Consider the following 7,927-nt stretch of genomic DNA (forward strand, 5'->3'; position numbering starts at 1 on the left):
TGTGTGTGTGTGAGAGAGAGAGAGAGAAGGAGAGAGAGAGAGAGAGAGAGAGAGAAAGAGAGTTAGAGTTAGCGTTAGCGTTAGCGTGAGAGTGCAACCAACACAGAATGTGAGAACGCAATTGAGTAGGTGTGCGTGAGATCTGGCACTGTCTGCTGCCTGGGTGTGAATGGGTTTTGGATCTGCAATGTGACGCAAAGACTTTCTGATTTAGCAGAAATATTAGAAAACAGATTGTGACTTCATCAATAGCCACATAAAAAGCTGAGAAAGTATGCTTCAACAAGGATTTTTTATTTTATTTTAAAATGACCTTTCGGGTCAATAGGGCCTTTTTCCGACTCCTTCAGAAAATGTTCTTCACTTTCACTAAACTTTTCCTTTTCCATCATACAAATTAAAAGCATGCCATTGAACTGAGCATATGGACCAGGGAAAGCGGGAAAATAGCTGTGCCCTTCAGCACGAAGAGGAAGTAGAAGAAGGATGAGAAAAAAGAAAGAAAGAAAGAAAGAAAGAAAAACGTGACTGTATACAGAGAGAGAATTTGAACAGAAGCATGGGAAGGATTGTGAAAGATTGTGGCTGCACCCTTCATTCCCCTCTGTGTGCGATGAGGTTCTTTAAAAGACCAATAAATGATTAGATCTCTCTCTCCCTCTCCCTCTCTCTCACACACACGTCTGTACCCACATACCGTCCACATACACGCACACACACATGCACACGCACACACACACACACACATCGATGGTAGGTCAGTGTCGGTATAAGCTGCCTGGAGCTACTACAGTGGCCAAGAATGTATCAAATAACACACACACACACACACACACACACACACACACACACACACACACACACACACACACACACACACACACACACACACACACACACACACACACACACACACACACACACAGCAATGCTGACGTCATATAAACCACATCTACAAATAAAAGAACACATACTGTATTTCAGGGATCATGTCAAGCACATACAAGCTCAGTGGATCGGCGGACACGCACACACACACACGCACTCACTCCAACACACACCCATAAACACAGAAACACACACACAGACACACAACAAAACACACACACACACACACACACACACACACACACACACACACACACACACACACACACACACACACGCACACGCACACTGCATAGGGCAGCTGGGGCAGGGAATCACATAAATCAGATCATAAAAAATATATCATCTCATAAAGCAGCAGCATGCTGGAGACTCAGATGGGATGATGTAATTCACTCAAGGCTCCCTCTGACCGCTACCACCAACCAGTCATCATAAATATAGCCTTTTCTTACGGAATAATCCCTGTGTGTGTGTGTGTGTGTGTGTGTGTGTGTGTGTGTGTGTGTGTGTGCGCGTGAGTGTGTCTCTGTCACTTTCTGTTGTTGTTGGTGGTGTGTGTGTGTGTGTGTGTGTACGTTTGTTTCCATGACACTTTCATAGGCATAATGCTTTATACCGGCTGTCCACTGTTGTTATATCTCTGTTGTTGTTTCCAAGATATCATTCCCAGCCAGATGTTGATTAAGCTGTTTAAATACAACTTTTTTTTTTTATAAGCAAGGTACTAGAAAAAGTTGTATTTAAACAGCTTAATCAACATCTGGCTGGGAATGATATCTTGGAAAAATTCCAATCAGGCTTTAGAGCCAACCATAGCACCGAAACAGCACTAACCAAAATAATAAGTGATCTTAGGCTCAACACTGCCGCAAACAAAGTTTCAGCACTTATCCTCCTCGACCTCAGTGCCGCCTTTGACACGATAGACCACAACATACTAATTGACCGCCTTGAATCTTGGGTAGGCTTGTCCGGTCACGTCTTAGAGTGGTTCAAAACATATATTACAGGAAGACAGTTTTTTGTCACCATCGGAGAATACGTCTCCAACAAGTATGATGTGCCTTTTGGAGTTGCTCAGGGTAGTTGCTTGGGCCCTCTCCTCTTCTCTCTCTATATGTTGCCCCTGGGCTCCATCATCAGAGAGCACAATGTTGATTTTCATAGCTATGCCGATGACACTCAACTATATATCTCTGTCGAGCCTAGCCAAACCACTGCCATTCATGCCTTGACTAAATGCATGTCTGCCATTACAGATTGGATGAACAGTAACTTCCTAAAATTAAATGAAGATAAAACTGAAGTGTTGCTCATTGGGCCTAAGAAAAAACGTGCAAAACTCCACTCAAGCCTAGGTGACCTAAGCATACACATTAAAGATAAGGTTACTAGCCTAGGTGTGGTCATAGACTCGGATTTGAGCTTTGAGCCTCACATCAACAAGATAACAAAATCTGCTTTTTTTCCATCTTAGAAATGTCAACAAAGTGCGCGGCTTGGCCCCCCGACAAGACGCTGAGAAACTTATTCATGCCTTTGTCACCAGTAGGATAGACTACTGCAATGCTCTTTTCTCTGGTCTCCCAAAAAAATTAATTGACAAATTGCAACTCATTCAAAATTCTGCGGCAAGAATCCTAACAAGAACCAGAATGAGAGAGCACATCTCTCCTGTCTTGGCAGACCTGCACTGGTTACCTGTCTCATACAGAATCGACTTTAAGATTCTGCTCACAGTATTTAAAGCATTAAATGGACTTGCCCCTAGCTATATCTCAGACATGCTCTCTTTTTATGCCCCTGCTCGAGCTCTCAGGTCCACTGATGCCAAGCTGCTAAGGACCCCCACCCCCCCGCAGAAGAAGATCGGCGACGCCGCGTTTGCCTGCTATGCGCCCAAGAGATGGAACACCCTCCCCATCGAGATCCGATCAGCCACCTCCGTCGACTCCTTTAAGAAGCAGCTGAAGACCCACCTCTTCATCCTTGCCAACTCCTAGCTGCCAAGACGTCATAGTGTCCCAGCCGCCGCAGCGCCCTTACTACTTGCAATCCAGCCCTGGCAGGGGGCTCCCCTAGGTGGCCGCTGGTCTCTGCCTGAGGTTTCTTCCTGACTACAGGGGGTCTTTTTTCTCAGACCTCACTGAGCTTTTTTTCCCCCTCACAAACTATGAATCAAGCGAAAGGGAGTTTTTCCTCACCCCTGATGCCACCAGGGGCCGCACCTGAGCGCCCAATCTCTGTGTGACTATCTATGACTTATGATAGGCCCAGCTACTATGGACCTTACACATCTAAGAATCCTGGTCCTAACCTACGTTGACCTTATGACTATACATTCTCTGTCTATCTCTTCTTCCTCTGCCTTCCAGCTTTTTCTGCCTCTCCTCTATACCTCTCCTTTTAAATCTATCTCTCCTCTCCTTTTAAATCTATCTCTAACAATGTTTTTTCCCATTTGTTAAGCACTTTGAGTTACATGCCTTGTATGACACAGTGCTATACAAATACAATTATTATTATTATTATTATTGTTGTTTGTGATGGATGAAGGGGGTTCTTGAAACCACTATGTCCTGGACTGCACACACAGACGGACACAGATGCACGCACGCACGCACGCACACACACTCAGTGCCTGGTACACAGCCACCATGAGAATCAAATAAATACCCATGACACTCTCAGGCTGACCAGAAAGGCCAGTCATGTTTGTGCACTTGTGTGAGGTGGCATGCTTATCCATCTGCCTGTCCAAACAAACATGCTAAACCCTGGGAAGCTTTTCCTCCCTTCTCTCCTTTTGTTTGGTCTTTTATTAGCTTATTTATGATAGGACAGCGAGAGATTAGACAGGAAACGAGTGGGGAGAGAGAGAGATGGGGAAGGTTCGGCAAAGGATCTGGGCGGGAATCGAACCCGGGTCGCCGGCATAGCTGCCCAGTGCCCTACCGTTGGAGCCACGGCAGGGCCGCTTTTCCTTTCTTCTAACGGTAGGGACACATAGGAGGCGAAGCGAAGAGAGGCGAAATTCAACCGCCATCAGGTCGTCGCAGCGAATCAAATGGAATGGAACAGTTACGTTGTTGATTTGATTGGGCCGCGGCAGGCGAATTCGCTCCTCATTTGCATAACATTAAACTTTCTTTAATAATTTCGCTTCACTTCGCTCCTGTTCGCTTGCTTTCGCTTGCCTTCGCCTCTCTCAAAGGAATGAATGGCGAAGTTGGCTTCGCTTGGCCTAATTCGCGTCTGTGTCCCTACCGTAAGAGTAGGCTAGTGAGTGAACATTGAAGGTGCACTGTGTAGGATGGTGACCAGAATAGGTATTCCATCTATGCTGCTCATTGAAACTGTGCTGTCTAGAGCCAAATATGATGTTTTCCTGAAGATTTACTAAATAATTTCTGGAAATTCAAAATGGTGAAGATCCCCCTTTTTATGTATGACAAATGCACTTTTCCAGTCATAATGAATACTTTGATGGTGATGTAAAAGGTAACATTTGTGAATGGACAGCATGAATTCCGGAAATAATCTACTAAAAATATTGCACAGTGCACCTTTAATGAATATTTGCGTGTGTGTGTGTATGGTAGTGTGTGTGTGTGTGTGTATGTGTGTGTGTGTGTGTGTGTGTGTGTGTGTGTGTGTGTGTGTGTTCACATTCACATACGTGTTTGTGTGGACAAGTCTACAATTGTTGATGCACAGACTAGATAAATAAATTGTACATGAGCAGCCATAGGTCTAAGTGTACGTGGGAGTGATTTGTGTGTGTATATGAGTGGTCTGTGTGTGTGAGTGTATGAGTCGTCTCTGTGTGTGCACGTGCATGTGTGTGTGTGTTTGTGTATAAGTGTGTGTGTGTGTGTGTGTGTGTGTGTGTGTGTGTGTGTGTGTGTGTGTGTGTGTGTGTGTGTGTGTGTGTGTGTGTGTGTGTGTGTGTGTGTGCATGAGTGCGTGATTAGACTATACAGTTGTTTACAGAGCCCATGCAGAGGTGATGCCCTTGGCTACATTTCATTAGGCCCTCTCCTCATCCCGCAGTCCTGCATCCACTACGCCTCTTTATGGAGATTACGCCATTGATCTCCATAATATTGCCATTCCAGTTTATCACCATCGCATTAACAGGCTAGTTTATGGCACGTCCTCATCGGGGATGCAGAGTAATTTATAGCATAATGTCATGCTATATATACTCCAGATTAGCCGGAGAGCAACTGCTGTCGCTCACACTGTAAAAAACAAAAAATGAAAACATGGGGTGGGGAGAGCATGCTGATGATGACATTAGTTTGGTTTACGATTCCCCAAGGACAAAGATGACACAGAAAACAAAAATCTGTCAATGTGTAGAATGCAATTTTCATGTTTTTGTAGGCAATATTTTGTGTGGATTACGCCACCGCAATTGGGGTGTAGTTCGTTTTATGGAGGGATTGTCTTTACGCTGCTATCACATTTTACCAGCATATTTGCAGTCGAAAAGCTATGCTCTCGTCTCGACTACAATTCTTGTTTTGTTTTTTTTAAGTAGGTTAGCAAGACACGCAGACAGACGTTTCAGTCTAAGCCATAGTTCCCAACCTCTTTTGGCCCAGGATTCAATTTTGACATCCCAGACTTCTAGGGGCCCCATACACATATTGTTACGCACCAAAAATACTATGCATGGATGTATGAGGTGTTTCAATCAGAATATTAATTAATGTGATATTAATTAGGGCATTTATCAGTATTCTTTTTACATATCAAGACATTTCAGGCGACCCCATTTGAATTTCAGGCGACCAATAATGTTTTCTGTAGCACTGGGTAGCTGGACGGTACAAACCTTCCGTCCATTGTAATAATTTCCTGCCAACATAATAAGGCAACAGATATAACATTGGCCGAGCTATTACATCTAAAATGCACATTTTTTATCACTTTGCCGGGGTTATTACGTTGGTGGGAAGGTATTGCGTTGGTAGGTGTTACAAGCCTTGATTGAGGGGTAGTACAGTATATTCATTAGCTTTAGGGCTGGGACGATTAATCAACTAATCGTGACTAATCGACTATAAAAATTAGTCGACAACAATTTTCATAGTCGACTAACCGTTTCATTTAATTCAATACTTTTTTACTTACTTTATTACTTTATTGAAACCTAAAATTGCCCAGCACGTATGAATTGGACGTTGTATCTCGGAGTAAATAAGCTACTATCATGATTTAAAGCTCATTGTGAGCTCAGGGACCTAATTTTAACGGTTTCTTTCTTTTTTTCCCAATTTCCTTGAAGATTGAAGTGCTAGAGTAGTTGAAAAATTAATCGTTTGACTAATCGACTATTCAAAAAAAAATAGTTGATACATTAATCAGGAGAAAAATAACCGTTTAGGACAGCCCTACTTAGCTTAAAAAAAAGATCTCTGTATGTTGTTAGCCATACTCTCTTAAGCTTTGGTGTTGGAGCAAGTATCTTACTTAAAGTAAAAGCAATTTACTACTCTTGAGTTCGGTTTGAACACTGATTACTTATCCACAAAACACTGCCACATGTAATAATCCTTGAAACTCTCCACAAGGAAATAATCAATAACCATCCCAAAAGGAATGTCCATTTATTGGCGATGTGCAATTCGTCCATGTGAGGTAGAGTGTTCTCCTTCCAAAGATTTGACAGTATCTCAAATGCTGGGAAAGGATCAGAAGACCTGCTGATTTTACGAATGGTCTGAACTAAGATGCAGACATTTCTCAAATCTCAGTACGCTGGTTTCCTCATGCCTGTGGGAGATTAGATAAGATGGCAAATGATATTGTATACTGATACTGACATATGAACATTGTTCAGTGGAGCAAAACATTTTAGAACCATTCCTGACCAAACATGTGAATAGATAAATATTTGTATAGATGGAAGACCTTTAAACACACACTTAAGCACTTTTTAATTGTTTATGCTGTCCCATAGTTATTTTGTGCTTCAGCTGTAAACTAATTTGTATTGTCACAGAGCTGTGGTTATTAAATAAGACTTCACTGGTAACAATTGTATATATGTTCCTGTACAATCCTACAGTCCTAGGAAAACGTTTGTACATCCTTTGAAATGTCTTATATTTTTGTCAAAAATGGTCATAAAACATGGTCTAATCTTCCCGGAAATCTAAAGAAGGAACAATCAGAGTCTGCTTTAATTAATTCCACCCAAACATTTACATGTTATCATATTTTTATTGGTCATAAGGCCATAATATTCACAGGAGAGCAGGGCATAAGTAAGTACACCCTTGCATTAAGTAGGTTTTAACCCTCAGTTAGTTGCAATATCATCAACCAGACTTGTCCTGTAGTTGCAGATCAGATTAACAAAATAATCTGTTTGTATCTTGTCTCCCTCTTCTTTAGAGAACTGCCTCTCGTCAGCAAGGTTTGTGGGATGTCTGGAGTGCATAGCTTTCTTGACTTCATGCCATTTAATCTCAATTGTTTTTTGTCAGGGCTTTGACTGGGCTATTTCAGAATGTGTATTTCATTATTATGAAGCCATTCTAAAGTCGATTTGCTTCTTAAGTATGGGTTGTTGTCACATTTCATTACCCATCCTCTTGTGTGCTTCAACTGTGTGACTGACTTCCTCACGTTTTTTCTGTAAAATATCACAATAAACTTGAGTTAATTGTTCCAATGATTATAGCAAACTGTCAAGGGCCTGAGGCAGCAAGGTAGCCGCATATAATGATGCTCCCGCCACCATACTCAGAAGAGGAGATGTAACCAAGAATAGCTAAAAATGGGATTCATTCTGCCAATCTAAAATGAATGGGGTTTCTGTCCAAAAAAATATTGCTGCACCTTTGAGGTTTGCGAAAAAGCATTTATATGCTTCATAGAATTACTGCAAAATATTCTGTAGACCAACGTTGAAACCAAAGTTGAATTGTTCAGGGGAACATACAATGTCATGTTTGGAGGAGAACTGGAGAACCACACCTTCACCAAAACATCATCTCCGCCTTTGAGTATGGTGGCGGGA

At 42.2% G+C, this 7,927-nt stretch overlaps 1 protein-coding gene across 1 annotated transcript in view; it reads right to left on the reverse strand.

Moving 5' to 3' along the window:
- Nucleotides 1–6,477: 6,477 nt before the first annotated feature.
- Nucleotides 6,478–7,927, reverse strand: part of LOC134468589 (doublecortin domain-containing protein 2-like) — a 12,225-nt gene continuing 10,775 nt past the window's right edge. Inside the window, exon 12 of the mRNA XM_063222492.1 lies at nt 6,478–6,675. The gene's annotated coding sequence lies outside the window, so the exon portion shown is untranslated. The remainder of the gene's footprint in view (nt 6,676–7,927) is intronic.

The sequence above is a fragment of the Engraulis encrasicolus genome, chromosome 18 (genome assembly GCF_034702125.1).
Source record: "Engraulis encrasicolus isolate BLACKSEA-1 chromosome 18, IST_EnEncr_1.0, whole genome shotgun sequence".
NCBI lineage: Eukaryota > Metazoa > Chordata > Actinopteri > Clupeiformes > Engraulidae > Engraulis > Engraulis encrasicolus.